The sequence below is a fragment of the Phasianus colchicus genome, chromosome 4 (genome assembly GCF_987193195.1).
Source record: "Phasianus colchicus chromosome 4, bPhaCol1.hap1.1, whole genome shotgun sequence".
NCBI lineage: Eukaryota > Metazoa > Chordata > Aves > Galliformes > Phasianidae > Phasianus > Phasianus colchicus.
Window position 1 is genome coordinate 27,479,486 of NC_143439.1, and position 16,395 is coordinate 27,495,880.

At 40.5% G+C, this 16,395-nt stretch overlaps 1 protein-coding gene across 6 annotated transcripts in view; it reads right to left on the reverse strand.

Moving 5' to 3' along the window:
* Window positions 1–16,176, reverse strand: part of MAPK10 (mitogen-activated protein kinase 10) — a 110,553-nt gene extending 94,377 nt beyond the window's left edge. For 2 of the 6 annotated variants that reach the window (XM_090138983.1, XM_090138981.1), the window contains exons 1-2: window positions 16,091–16,176; window positions 12,944–13,032 (exon numbers count right to left, since the gene is read on the reverse strand). The gene's annotated coding sequence lies outside the window, so the exon portion shown is untranslated. Of the gene's footprint in view, window positions 1–3,131; window positions 3,150–12,943; window positions 13,055–16,090 lie in introns of those variants that run through there. The other 4 variants (XM_090138985.1, XM_090138986.1, XM_090138982.1 and 1 more) reach the window with 3 other exon arrangements.
* Between the last annotated feature and the right edge of the window lie 219 nt (window positions 16,177–16,395).

Sequence of the window (16,395 nt, forward strand, 5' to 3'; positions counted from 1 at the left end):
CAAAACAGACTAAGAAATATTAGGAGCTGAGCTTCCTGTCCTTCTATATTAAGCACATGCCAAAAGTGCCCTTCATACTGGCTAACAAAAGCAGGTGCATCAGTCTAAAAGGGAAATACAACAACTCAGCTTAAGGACAACTGTTCGATTTCTGCAGACTGTGGGTCATGGAATCCTGTACCACCATCAGTCTTGCTTTGGATCTATCCTTGCATCTCATTATCACTGAGAAAGAGAAAACAAATTTCTACTACCTCACATTTCACACCAAAGTTACCAACATAGCTGCTTTCAGTTTTAGACCAACACCATTACTTGAGTACAAAAGCTTTTTTGTTTCTCTGAAAGACATGTTCCTACGTCCATCTACGCAGATGGTGCTGCAAGAAAGAAGCTCACAGCAAAAGCAACATTTCTCCTCCTAGCTGCTGCCGTTCATTAGGGTTAATTTTTCTTGCAGGTGGCCCCATTCAAACAACTGTTTCATAGAATCAGTGACAAGGCAGCAGAACAGAAATGTTGGTAGTAAAGCTGTTCAGTGTTGGGGTCCAGAGAAGTCTGATGACAAAACAGAGCAGCAGCTATGGTAGCACTGCAATCACTAGGCCTTCAGGTTCTAATTTCTAGTAGTGGTGTTATAAACTCAAAAAGGAATGCGAGGGTCTATAGACATAAGATTGCTCACCATAGACAAAAACAGGAAAGGAAAAAAATCAATAACACACAACAGTCTTAACTTTGATCTGAAGGCTTATCAGCACACTGATAATATTCTTTGTTACTTAAAAATTATCCCAAGAACTGACCCAGTTTATAGTGCATAAGAGTTTAAGAGAGATCAAATTTTAAAGCTGGGGTTGCAAGTGCAGTTTTTCTATTTTTCAAAACTTAATACAAATATAATATCCAAAAGTGCGATGCCAATATCCCATTCCTTTCAGCCTGCTTCATCTCCCCCTTCCTGCATAAGCTGTGCAACTGACTGCAAATTGTGGAAGAGTTTTGTGACATTTCCAAATACAACAGTAGGGACATTTTGATGGCTCTTTGTTTTCTAAAGAGAAATTTAATACTGTAACACTACTGGAAGACTTTTTGCCTTATAACAACTGATTAATTACTATTAATTCCCTAAATAGCTATAAACATGCCAATGACTGACAACAACAAAATAATCATAATAATTATAAACAAACAATCATAATTAAAAACAACAAAAACCCACACATCCCCAAAATCTGCTCACAAAAAGCTCCCTCAGTGCAGACATTTCTAACAACAGAAGAACATTTGCTAGCACCAAGCAGGCAGACAGGCAACTGAAATCAACCAGTTTTTCCACGTCAAGTGATTTTCACCCTTACCCCATTTCGAAACATGTTTGTGATCGTAATACTGCTCAATACAGTAACAATTACACCAGGACTCTGATTAATTCTGCACGCTCTGGAGCAGCAGGATGGAGCACCATGTGAGCACACAGCTCACTGAGGGTCAGGAGAAGGAATATGGTTTAATGGCTGAGGTCAAATCACCTTTGTCATTCACATCTCCTCCCCCCAGGAGAAAGCCATTAGTTCAGCCAGTTGAAAGGTATTTTCTTGCCACCTTTCCTAGCATCAAGACAGTGAGCACACAGCAGGAGTATGTGGAAGAAAACTGCTCTGGAGCCTTCCTGGCTGGTGGCTACAGAGCAGCATTCCGAAATAGGGTTAAAGATCGGAGTTCTGGAGAACCTCCCCAAGGCTCAAAAACCAAAGCAAGCTGACATGTGGGCAAAGATAACAGCCCTGTGCAGAAGCAAGGCCATCTCATCCTATTTCAACCTTTCCCTTTTTCTGAAGCTGGCCTTACATTCTCTCTCCTCCAACAACCTGATTGCAGGCTTCTCCCAGGCATTTACATTTCTCTCCTTAAAAAAAAAAACAACTCCACTCTGTGCCATTATTCTCTTCCCTCTCCCCCCAGAAATCTGTATTTTCAAGGACCATTGGTTTGTCTTTAAACAGATCTCTGGCAAAACTCACACAGAGTACATCGCAGGAGGGAAAGGCTGCAGTGAATATACCATGTAGCTATGCAGCAAAAGGAGCCCACGTAAAGAACTGAAAGCCATTGAAGACAAACGCCATGGAACATGCCCAGTTTAGGTCAGTGGGAGCACAACAATGCTAACACTTCATTAGGCAAATAGCATTTGTTTTATTTATTTTTACGTCCCTCTGTAGAAGAAAAACTACTGACGTTTCTTCTTGTAACAAGAGCTTTTCTGCCAAAATATCTCCCTGCAAAGCAGCACCAATTTCACTGCAGTATTCAGCAAGTGTTGAGCTCTTTTGCAGAGCAGCTGCCCTGCAGCGTGCTGTAAACACCTCTCCCAAAGCTCCCATGGTGCCATCAGATGCAGTCAGCTTTTCCATTCACTTATACTGGGGCAGTCACACAGAAGACCAATGGTTTTCTTGGCCAGCTACTTACTTACAGGACACCTCCACACTCAGAACAGCTTTTCAGATCCTTCTGCCCACCAGCACCTTTTTCCTTTTCTCTCTCCTTTCAGCCGCTTTGCTGAAGGCCAAGACTTATGTCATAAAAATCATAGAATTATAAAGGTTGAAAAAGACCTCTCAGATCATCATGTCCAATCTCTGACCTATCCCCACTAACCCACGTCCTCCAATTTTCCATTTGCTTAGCATCACCTTATCTTCTGCTTCCACTGATTCTCATTTTATAAGCTCTGCATGGACAATACAACTTCCATAATGTACTCTTTGCTGCTGAATTGTGCACCGAGACCCCTTTTTCCTCCCAAAGCCCCTAGGCAGCAGTGAGGCTGAGCAAACCACGACTGTTTACATGAGCCAGCTGGTGAAGCACTGTCACCCCATCCACGATGTGCACTGCTCTCACAACCAATGAAACACTCAAACACACACTTTTACAGACCCTAACACAGGAACACAACGATTCTCAGCCACAATACGGAGGGATGCAGCCATCCCACTCCAATTCACCATTTGCTCCATTAACCTGCCTTCTGCTCCCCCATTCTTAAAGCAACACTCAGCATCCATCACCCCACCCCACAAGAGCAGGTCAGTCTTTGACCACCAGTGTCAGATGCCTACCATTCCGTGCTGCCTCTGTCCTCCTCACCCAGCCACCTTCCCCCAGCTGCACGTCAGGTGGTATTGTTAAGCCACATTCCAAACGGTGCCAAGGAAGAGATGAGCTTCTTATAAAAAATATAAAGAAAAATAAAATAAAGGTGTGCAGCTGGATCCAACGTTCTCCTTAAAGAATTATGTAAAAGAAAATAGAGGAGAAAAGAAAAAGGGGAGGCAAAACGCTTGATGATAATGGAATAAGAGAAGAGGTTGGTTGCTGAATCACGCTCTGTCACTGCCTGGGAACCATTGTGCAGCTGATGCTGGCTGTACCATTGTGGAAGGACCGGAGGAGACAGGCGGAGCGATGGGGAATGGGGCTGCCATGGCAACGAGCAGGAGCGCACATGACGTCAAAGCGCAAAGGTCTGCAGGGGGGGCAGAGGGGGAGCAGGGAGAAATAGGATCTGCAGACACAGCTCCAGTACCTCCCGGGGAACCGGGACAGAGTGGACTGCAGGGGGAGGCTGCAGCACCGGTCAGTGCAGAAAGAAGTGATAATAGCAGTATTGCTCAGAGCAGATATGCTCTGCTGTTTGCATCAGCTGCTGTACACACAAGGATAGATGTCCATCACATTCCAAAAAAAACCCACAATATCTGAAATTAATTTCTGTTTTGTGCTCTACAAGGGAAAGAAATCACAACAAATATTCACAGCCATCAATACAGCCATCCATGCTGCTAGTGCCAGATGCACGTAGCAATGAAGCTTCTAAAAACAGAATCCCTTGGAAACCCAAGGAACAGCCAGAGATCTGTCCCTTCCTACTGGCATGCCTCACATCTTCAGACCTACAACATGCCACTTCTTTTGGGCCTGATGACTTGTAGTAACATCATGCTTTGAGCTATCAGCTGGATTGGTGATGACTACTGACCTGCTCAGGTTGACAGCTAGACAGAGCACATTTCTTCTGTGCGCAAACTGCAGGAGATCTCTTTTGACATTTAACAGCAAACAAAGTACACTGGTAACACTTACTGCACTGGACCAGGCTTCCACAAAATTTAGAATGGGATAAGTCAGAAATATTATAGAACGTCCCGAGTTGGAAGGGACCCATAAGGATCATTGAGTTCAACTCCTACTTCCACACAGTACCACCCAAAAATCAGACCCTATGTCTGAGAGCGTTGTCAAAAACTCCTTGAACTTCATCAATCTGGGGCTGTGACCACTACCCCGTGGTGTCTGTTCCATGTCCACAACCCTCTAGCAAAATACCTGTTCCTAACCCTCAACCTGACTCTTCCCAACACAGCCCCATGCTGTTCCTTCCAGCCCTGTTGCTGACACTGGAGATCAGAGCTCAGCGCTGCCCCTCCACACTCTGTGAGGAGCTGTAGGCTGCCACAAAGCCTCCCCTCAGCTCCTCTGCTCCGGGCTGAGCAAACCCAGGGACCTCAGTAACATGTCTTACATTCTAGACCTTTCATCACCTTCATAGACCTCCATTAGATACTCTTGGGAGAAATGGGGAAATTCTATCCTGCTGGAATACTGATCTTCTTAGAAAGAAAATTCTATTCAATGTATCAATCACATGGGACAAGTACAGCCCCAAGAAACCCAACGCACCCTTCCAGACAGCAGTTCAAGTATACTGCACAGGTTTTATCATAGCCAGAATCAAACAAGCCTGCATGACCCAGAACCATAGCAGACATTATTAAGTTCAGGCCAGGTAAGCAAGAATGGCCTTCAGAACAGTTAAAGTACCTTCAGCAAGACATACTGTAACACACAATGTAATCAATGAACACTTCCACATGTTAAATATAACAATGGATGAAGTCAAGTCACCAACTGTGCTGAGTCGATGAAAAGCAGTGAGGCATTAGAACAGACTGCCCAGGGAAGGGCATCCCTGGAAGCATTTAAGAACCATGGAGATGTGCACTGAGAGACAAGGTTAGTGGGCATAGTGGAAATGTGTTGGGTGGTTGGATGATCTTAGTGGTTTTTTCCAATCTTCATGATTCTGTGATTCTCAGGAAAAGTTAGAGTAGAAGAAGGTATGGGTTAACAGTAATACAAACTTGAGTGAAGTGGTTGTTTAGAGAAGGAGAAAGATACAGAGCTGATAAAATAAGTTCCATTGAAGTTCCTGTACCTCCTTTTCTGATTCAGCCTTTTGTAATACAGAACTTCCCCTTGTTTTACTTCAAATGATTCATAAATAACTACACTGAATGTGTAACCCAAGAGATGGACGCTATACTGTACATCTGTGGTGCATTGTCATTAGAAAGACTGAGAGCACAGAGGTGGGAAGAGCAGCAATTGCTTCCAGTCAGACCAGTGTTTAAGGAAAAAAAAAAAAATGGAGAGAACTCAACTTATAAAATAACTCCACTAAGGTGAGATTCTGGTCCACTTACACATGAAAACCACTGGAAATTCACCATGGCTTCATGCACAAGGTTATAAACATGGGGTGGTGTTCCAAAGCTATTAGACTCAAGATATCAACTTTTATATGCACCTGTGAGCTGTCTGCAGTGCAACTCCATTGCACAGAACTTCTCAGCCAGTTTTAGTAAAGCGCAAGACTTTCAAATTCCTTCATTTATTTTATCTTTTTCTGTAGAATAATTACTGATGAAGACTGGTCTGGACTTAATCTCAGCCAAAAAAAAGAACCATCTTTGATTTTGTGCTTATCATCAAAATACCTTAAAAGCAATTGCCTTTTCCTCATGATCATTACACAAGCAGTTAAGAGAATAACTGGGAACAGGCAGGAACATGGCTGATAGACAAGTCCACTTTAAGGAAATTATTACTTCACAAGTTGAAAAAGGGTTCTGTGTGATAAAGGAAAGAACTGAAAACACCGTTGAAGTCAAAAGAGATACTACCTATGTATTTCTAAATCAGTATCTTATACAGCATAAGAAATCTATACTATGTCTTACATCAAGCAGTAGAAGACAGTACTTAACATGGGAAAAATACACAAACATACACAAATGAGAAGGATTCCAATGCGTTCACACTCACTGCAATTAGAAAAAAGAGTCCTGACCTGAAGCCAACAAATACCACTAGAGGGGTACAGGCATACATTACTGGGCAGTGAAACAGACAAAGAAACTGTACTGTTAAGTACTGCATAAACAAAAGGAAGGAGCAATGAGTAACTTAGAGCATACATGCACTGGAGAAACAGGAGCTTCTTAAAGGGCATGACAATGCTATTTGTAAATTCAATTGCTGTGTTTTTAGTGAAAATTATTTTAGCAGTGATTTATCTACACAAATACCAAGAAAAGTACTTCAGTGTACCATAGCACTGCTGTTCTTGAGTCAATCACCCATCTTCATTATTCAGTCCACTGTCAAGAGATGTATGACCTCTAAAATTCTTGCAGGTGAACATACACCAAAAAGAAATAATAGTTTTAAACTTATTGTGGATGTTTTTAGTATCCCAGTGACACAGTGCATTATATCCTAGAATAGAGGAGATTTAGATTGGATATAAGACAGACATTTTATATGTTAAGGGTGGCGAGGCATTGGCACAGGGTCCCTAGAGAGACAGTAGAAGTCCCATCCATTCAGATGCTCAAAGTCAGGCTGAACAGGTTTCTGATCACCTTGATCTGGCTGCAGATGTCATTGTTCACTGCAGGGGTGTTGGACTAGGTGTCCTTTAAGGATTCTTGCCAATGCAAATGTTTCTATGATGAGATGCTAACGGTGCCTTAAACTGAATGCTTTCTACAAAAAGTGGTAATTTTAAATTACCCTATGAAGGTGAAAACAAAAGCATGCATACATATCATTTATTTTTCAAAATTGCAATTTCCTGCATACAATGGCTCTTCTGAAGTCCATTGTTTAATGCTTGGTTTACCCTGCAGAGCTACATATGACATATATCAAGGATTCAGTTGTAAATGATTCAATGAAGAACTAAACAATTTAAACTTGTTCCATGAAGAAAAACAAATTCACTCCTTTTTTTCCCTTTGGGCATCAGCCCCATACACAAAATGAATACACTATCTAACACTCCACAACTTCATCTGAAAACCACCACACTCACTGATAACTTCTGTGAACATTCCTACATAGCAGTTCACCATGGCTTAACCTTAAGATTAAATCCTACACTGACAGATGGCATCAAGCCTGCCTGAAGATACTATTTGTTATGTTATATTTATTATTTTAGTAAGTTGTTCTCCATGTATGCATTTTGAAAGAACATAGTTTTCTTCTTGACTTTGATAGACAGTAAAAGCCCCAGCCGTGTAACATGTTCCAAAAGTTAGGATTCATGAATATTGAGCCAAAAAATTCTCTGGGCTTTATTCAAAGTTCTCAGACCTACAGGAATGAGAGAATAAACATTCTGATTTGGTAAGCTGCATTCATTGATCTCAGTGTCCTACTGACAGTTCAGCCTTTTCTTCTACCGAAGTCTGTTCCTTGAAAACTTAAGTCCTTTCATGCACTGCCTTTTCTTAAAAGCACATTTGTTGTTAAATTATTTGGCTAGGAGATGTTTCTCTTACTCAGATTGCTTCTTGGATGACAGCTCAGGCAACTCAGATGCTTCTCATGCTTCCCAGATGTTTTGCATGTACAGATACCCAGTTTCATGTGTCTTGCACACAAGCAAGCCTCTGCTCCCACGAGGAAGCCAAAGCGCTCTGATTAGAACTGAGATGATACCATGTCAGAACTGACAGCACAATTCGTTTAATTTAGTGCAATCGGTCCTTGCACTTCCCTACCATAGTTCTCTCATTTCCCCAAATGGGAGAAATTACTTAAACATTTGTGTACTTAAACAATTTGAAAAGTGTGGTTCTTCCAATCCGTGAGCAGATTGGATGGTGAACAAGCATTTCCAGATTCTAGAAGGAGCCTAGAATTGTCAGCAACTCAAAATGAAATAATATACAAATTCTCATTTGTGCCTAAGAAAATTCATCCACAGCAAGATGTCAGACACCCAGTGCACTATATAAGGGATGCATGCTCTCAAAGTAGAGACAATCCTCTTCACCATAGCCACTTTATGGGCACAATGCCAAAGGAATGGTTGCAGTGCTCTGAAATGCTGGGTGAGGGCCAGAGAGCATGCATTGCATGAGATGCTGGGATGGAGCCTTCCTTGCCCAGGCACCACCACTGGGACCTTTGGCTGCCTTGTCCTAGCAGCAGTAGCTTAGGCTCTCCCATTTCATACCATATACTGCCCAGCACAGAATTGGAGAGACAGAAGCAGCAACTGGAAAATCATATTTTCCTCTTATTTGCACAGCTCCAAAGAAAATTCAAGGTCTCTATCCAGATGCATTGCAAGGCAAAACAGACAACTGTAATTTAATGCCACTCTCTGATGGAGCTTGCTGAGACAAGCAACAAATTCAGGACAAGATCCTCAGCTTTGTTAATTCCACAGCATACTCTCAGCTGCTTCTATTACATACATCTGGCAGACCAACATTTTCAAGCACCATATTTTAATATTAACTCTGGAATGAAATAACAGCTAAGTGATGATGATGAGCAAACTTGTCAAGCCAGACAGGTCCATAAATTCCCCAAAGGCACAGACTGTGAAATCAGTCTAATTTCAAGCCAGCATCTTTTCATTTCAGAATTGAAATAATAGCTAAGATACAATAGAGCCTGTGTTCTCTGGGCTTTCTGATTCTACTAATTGTGATGCTATTTGTGCTTCAAACTCACCCTGCTCTCCATTGCCTCAACATACTTGTCTTTGTGTTTCATTTCATTCTGCCATATTGCAAAGGATGCCATAGAAACAGTAAGATAAAAAAAGGGACACTCATGAAATGAAAATTCTGCCTAAGACAGAGAAACAAGGATCCCAATCTGTTCATATCAGTGGGGAAAAAACCGATCAGTGTCTAAATACTTACAGTGGAACAATATATCTGCTCTAGACACTCTCAGTCAAGGAAGTTAGGACAAATCTACATCCAGCATTTCAAATATGAATCTCGACAAATATGAATCTCGATCAGAAAACAAGAACAGCTACGAGCTCTGCAAGTTTTGCCAGAAGTACATGGCAGGCATCACTTTTACCTTGTGCTATTTCTGCAGATGGGGAAAGCAAGACCATAACCTGCCTGAATAGAAATAAAAGCTGAGAGAACTGCTAATGTTGACTGAAAACAGTTGTAGAGTCCAATTTCAGATTTTACTTTTTACAACCAGTCTATTTGGCTAGAAAGAGGCTGCAGTATCATGCTACATGTTCTATAAAAGCCACTTGGTGTTTCACGCTGCACTGATGCCTATGTTTATTCAAGTGAATTGAGTCCTCACTGAACTCTGTTATCAGCTCTACACCAACCAGGTGCCAATTCATTCCCAGCCAGGTTGCAGTGTACGATATGCTCTAATTTATTTCTCATTGCTATCATACAGATGAAGCAACGTTAAAACACAGAGCTCCGACATGGAAGAAAACACTATTTCTTTTCATCAACATTTGTAGGTGATGTCTTGGCATGGATTCCTTCCTCCTGGTACTTCACCTCCCAAAACAAAGTTCTGAGTGCCCTAATCCTAATGTTTCAAACTCAAACATCACACTGATGCTTTAATATGGTTCCATACTATTCTGTCATATTGTTATCATTGCATCTGAGGAGCCTAAAGACAAAAGTAAGGTCCACTGCACTTCACAAACAACAAGTCTTAATATCATTTACAAACTATGACCTTTGTGTATAATACAATAACGCTTCTACCCAAGGTAAGATAAGAACACTTAACATTCAATATAGCTCAAAACAGTTTAATGATGAACAGTTAAATTATGATCTAGTGAAGTAGAACAGAAATACCATCAACAGATAACATATCAAGAGGAACATATTCTGGAGTTCTTTCATTTTTTTGCAGTACACCATATGAAGATGCCACTGTAGTGTTCAAGTATCCAACCAATTATGGTTGGCCCACACATTTTGTAAAGTTGAAAAGCAGTATGTATTGAGAATATTAACTTAAGCAGTAATATGATTTATATTGAAACTTTTGAACAGTTATCACCTTCACATGAAGGAAACATTCTCTTTCCCTGATTGCAAGATTTACAGGAACAGAACACTTTTTTTCCCCTTCCTGCAATAAAACAAAGTACTTCAAATACTACTGAATAGAATTCATGAGAAATTCACCAAAAAGCGTCGTGGAAGGCAAAGTGACAGCATAAAAATTATCTAAACTGGACAGAGATGACTGCACACACCAATTTAATAAATCATTTTTACAAAAAATTAGATTTAAAAAAAATACAAATTCCCCCAAATAAAAAACAATTTGAAGAATTTGTAAGAATACTTACTAACTAGACCACAGGAGAAAGCACTGCTCTGTTTTTAATCTTTTTATAGGTATAACTTGAATTTTTGCAATAAAAAGTTCAGTAATGCTGTAGCTCTGCATTTGTGCAGCTCAGAACCTATTATGTATTTTTCCTGGAGAACAGAAACATCTTTTGCCCATGTATTTGAACTAAGAGACCTCAAACCATTGCCTAACCCGCAGTCATGTGGCTTTATGTTGACACGTTCTCATTAAAGCAGAATACTTCTGAAACAGGATTAATGGTTTTGTCATAAAGAAAAAGCAAGCTGGAAGACCTGGCTTTACTACCAGTAGCAACAAATGGAAACTGCTACCAGATACAAGCATCTCCTTCAATTTGTGCTGTTACCCAGCAGACACTTACAGTAAAGCTTTTGTTTTGAATTGACACTGAAATGATTGTTAAAGATGACATGAGAGAAAAAAAGAAAATACAACACTCAACTCTTCCTAAGTTAACTGAGAAAAAGACAACATATCAGTCCGTGGGATTCCTAAATACACCATAGAGTTTGAGTTCTCTTTCCTCCTTAGACAGTTTCAGACCAGCAGCAGGAATAGGAACAAATTCCAAACTAATTTTAGCTTCCTTCCTATCACAAAAATCACAGAACAGATGGACAAAATGCTGTGCGATGAAACTTTTGCAGAGGACTACTGCTCCCTATGGAAAAACTGCCTGAAATAGCCACTTAGAAGTTGGCCCAGATCACTTCACTGAGAGCAATCTTTATTATGTCTCTTTAGATACTTCTGGGTTCAATATCAAGGAATATCTCAATATCTGGAAACTGTACATGGATCATAGAACGGCCTGGATTGAAAAGAACCACAGTGATCATCGAGTTTCAACCCCCCTGCTACATGCAGGGTCACCAGCCACCAGACCAGGCTGCCCAGAGCCACATCCAGCCTGGCCTTGAATGCCTCCAGGGATGGGGCATCCACAACCTCCTCGGGCAACCTGTTCCAATGTGTTACCACCCTGTGTGAAAAACTTCCTCCTGAACAGATGTATCTGCCTTTTGAGCCTGTGGCCCCCTGAATGGGACCCAAATCTCAAATCTGTGTACCAATACTTCCTGTACAATTTTGGAGAGAAAATGGTGTTCAGCAAAGCCTATGCATAAGCCGGCAGGGAGGATAGTAATGAGCTATCTACCGTTAAGCAAATAGTCATTGTAACAACACATCTGAATCCCTTACTCTGCCTAGAAAATTGACTCCATGTCTCTCTTCTCATCACCTTGGGTGTCCACAGCTGTATTTCAAATGGTGAAAGAAGGATCACTGTTAATTTCTGTAGCACAGCTAGAAAGAGGCAGCACTATAGCACAATCACATTTCCAGACAGGGGCAGATATAGAGATGCACTGTGGGTGAGTGGAAAATCCAGAGTTGGAAACAAAGCCAAGAAAAGTAATTCACCTGTGCAATTACTTAAAAAGAAAACAACAAGATTCTGCATTTTGTTCCTAAAGCTGCCCAAGCATGCTGAAGCCTTTGTGGGCAGCCAAGAGAACTCAGGGCAGTGTTCCAATCACAGGGCTACTGATGTGGCAGGCACTTATCTTCACATCCTTCTCTCTTTGATTGCCTTTATAAACAAGGCAGATATATTTGTGTTCAGAGGGAGACATATGTTGTGAATCTTTTCAGCTCTCAGCAGTCAGTTACAGCTCACTTTTTCCTCTCTTCTGCTTTTTGCTCACTTCATTTAATTACTTCAGGTTTTTTTTCTAATTGAGAAAGTTTACTTCTTTCAGAAGTATTACTGCAAACAAGTTGGTTTTGCAAATATTATGAAGGAAACTTTCTCAAGACTTAAGTACAAGGTTTACTGTTATTAGTGAATAACATAACAGCTCTGCCATAGGACCTCTTCCTTCAGCCCACTTACATTAAGCAGTACTCAAGCAATTTGTCTTAGAGAAATCAAGAGGATGGCCCAAGACTTTCCAGACATAAAACAATCAGAGCCTCGGACAGCACAACAAACAAGTAGCAAGCTCTCACTCCAGCAACTAATTTACTATCAACAAGAGACAAATACTGCTTGCAGTATCTCCTTTAAGTCTTGTGCATTTAGCTTACTTAAAGTATTAACAGCCAGATCTGCATTCCTTGAGAGCATTTCAGAAGTTCATCAAAAAGCTCTGCTTTGACATGACCAGTTAAATAAGTGCTATTTCAGACTTGTTAACCCAGTGACTGGAGAGATTTCTGATAAACAAGAACCCTGTGCAATCCTCCAGCTTTTCCTAGGTCCCAGAAGCAATATCTAGCAAGACTGAAATCTCAGTGCCTAAAAGAAAGTTACTTCCTACACCAACTAGTAATGCTATTTCTATTCAACAGTGCTTGTTTTCTTTCCCCACTTTTTTCTCCAATAATTACTTACCAGAGGACTGGTCTGTCAGAGCTGGTCCATTTTCACATCTTCACAGAAGTATAACAACACAGTCAGGTTCAGTTCATACAGCTATGTCTCTATGTGAAAAGACAATTAGATCTAAATGAACAGAAGAAATAATCATTTATTCACGCTTTCTCAGAAAATAGAGGAACAACGCTGCTTTTCTAGAACTCCTTTATACAGCAAACATTGCATATATTTTATCATATGCATGCACATCTATGTGCTTAGAGTAAGGAGCTGTTTTTCTATAAAAAAATATGGAAGTAAAAAAAATCTACTTTTATTTAATAATATCATAACTCTTATTATGATTTCCCATAGAATGGAGGAAACAATTAGAATTTATTTCTCTATTCTCAAATTACTTTCATATCTAAGTCTATCAGACAGCTACGTACAGAAACAACCCCTACAATTCTGTGATTATGCAATCTATTTTAACTGGCTTTTAAGAGCAAGTATTTTTCCCCATATTGCTCAAGTCTCAACACAGGAAAACACTGCTCAAGTCGGAAGCATAAAGTGAAACAGACTGTAGATATAGCTGTTCCAATATCAGGTTCCAAATTATTGGCTTCTTTGAGGAAGACAAAGGAATTGACTTGTCATTATCAAGCCATACTTATATTCTACATAACTTATGTACTTGCTTTAGAACTTTTCTGATTCAGACACAGCACAGAAAGTGGGGTTTACTCTTTTTTTTTTTTTCAACCCCCTTTTTCAAGCTTAGTCTTGTATAATTTGTCTTCTGGTCACAGACGGAGAGGAAAACAGTGTCAGCTTCCCTTTTTTCCCTCAAGCATTCCAGAATAGCTGTGACTGTACAACAGTACTGAGGTAGAAAAAAATATTTAAGTAGTCCTTAGTGGCACAGAGCAAAGCCAGAAAATATATGTAGTCTAGTTACAGCCACAGCGCACTGTAAGCACAAAGCCTGGCAGCCCAGTACCCTCATGCAGTAAAGGTTTACTCTACATTTGTCTGTGCTCATACACAATGGCCAATGAGATGTACGCAGCCCCTACTATGGTTTTCTCCATATTGCCCTCCAACAAGCCCATTCTTCCATGTTGAAGTGCCAGAAAAACCCCATTCCTCACACAGCTCAGGAAAGTCACCATTCTGAACTCTTTGGCCATCCCTATACAATCAGAGCATGGCACCTACAGTAGTACAATATCAGAAACATGCATACCTTTTGATGGCAACTATACAGACCACAAGCATGAACTCTTGCTGCCGTTAACCCTCATTGCCCTTCTGAAATCATCTAAGTTAGAGAAGGATTTCATGAACTGCTGCTGTCACCAGCTTTGTGCTCCTTATACCTCCTAGTATTTATTACATAAAATCTTAAAGCCCATGGATGTCTTTATACCCCACTGCAAGTCGTAAAAGCCTTCCAGTGAGCTCAGTAGCAATGCTCCAAGTCCTCAGGCAGCCATTTGTCATCTTAGGTAAACTCATGCCTCATAAAATAAGATTGCTCTTCTCTGACACCGCATCTTAAGAAACACGGCAGAGTATTTTCTCTTGAGAGAAGGAGTAACACAAGAGAAACAATGACTACAGAAACGAGGAAAAAATTGAGGGTGTGGGAGAGTTAAAGACAGGCAGTAACTATGCAAAAACACATTACAAGGAGAAATCAGTAGTTAAAGACAGATTGTTAAAAAAAATAAACGGAAAGTTGGATAGTTCAAGATTACCCATCTTCCAAACCATAATTGGATTTTTAGGTGAGCATCCACAGAAGAAACAACACTTACTGATATTTATTAAGTTAGCACAAGAGAATACCAGTTACTGTAACAGCCCACAACTGCAAGAACGTGAAGAACAAAGGCAGAAAGGTGACACATGCGAAGTCTGTGAACGTGAGGAAGTCATCTTGGCATCTGTTTAAATGAATGATCAATTAAAAAAAAAATACACCTTTTCAGATGGTAGAGCCTGCACTTCTACATGGAGTGAGGCTGTTTGTTCATTCTGATTACAGCCAATGAAATGTGGTACAGACTGCAAGCAACATTTGCTGGCATTAAACCTGCATGCACACCAGCACAATTAAAAACAACACAACACCCACAGTTTCAACTTATTGAAACCCTTCTCATCCGTAGATAAAGTTGAAATTGCTCAAAACCCTCGTATAAAAAGGTGCCAAGGAAGATAGACCCAAGATTTATTACTCAAGAACCAAACCCAAATACATAAAAAAATTAATATAAAAACATAACCAATAGCCCTTCCAGTCCCACATGGCCAGCTGGCACTGAATGATGAGTGAAAGCACTGCAAAGTACTTTTTCCTCTTGCTTTTATATCACTGCAGTTTTTATATGCAGTACATGGCACAATGCCATTTCCATTTTTGAGTGCAAAAGCCTTGCACAGAGAACAGGGAGTACAGCCAATAGAACCAGATCTACTGAGGACTTCAAAATGAAGATTCATTGTTTCATGGGTGAAAAGCAATGATATTTTTTCCTTTATTTACTCCTGATGTTCAACATTAATTATTTAATCAAGCACGCTAATAGTAGAAGCATATCCAAAAAGGCATCTGTATGTAAACTCTGCTTAAAACTCCCTTTTTCAAAGACCTGTACAGCTACCTATGTATGAATGGCTGAGTCTGCAACAGGTGAAGACACAGGGCCATCCTATCTCAACACCCCCAGATGCCAGCAAAGTCACTACTCTCAGCCCTACCAACTATCTGCAGAACCCTACAGTCTTTATAAGTTCTAACTGACTTCATGGTGCACCAAGCAGAAAAATCACCCAAGGTCAGTACTCAGCAATACATCACTTCCATGCTGTCTTGGAGAGGTCAGTCTCAAAATAAGAATGTTCAGGTAGGACTAGATGGGGCACTGAGAGGGCATAATGGTTGAGACTAGATGGTCTTAGTAGTCTTTTCCAACCTTAAGGCTTTGACAATTTTAAGACAAGTATTTGTGCACGAAGACCACTAGAGGTAGCATTTTTGCCCAAGAAAAAAAGCATGAAATATGCCATATGTAGAGAAAGATGATAGTAGATATAGCTGCTTTAAATAAGTTTAGGATAACCCATGCAAGAGAGAGGTCAGAATCGGGAAATAAAGAAGGAATTACTTACCCTTTTCCAAGGATCAAGGCTACTCAAACACTCCCAAGGAAGCAATCTCCAAATAGAGCTCCTTCCCCTGGGGCAGCCAGCCCTTAAATGAAATTAGGGACTTCCAATCACACAGGTGAATTGCTTCCACCTGTGCTCCCAGGGCTGGCTACACCCCTTCACCAGGTGCTCAATCACTGGTTCAGGCCCTGACTTAACAGTTCCCATACACCATGTAATTGTAAACAAGCAAGCACTCAAATAATACTAGAAATTCACATTTTTACTAATACAGAACAAAGGGAAGTGCATACCACCTCTAGGTG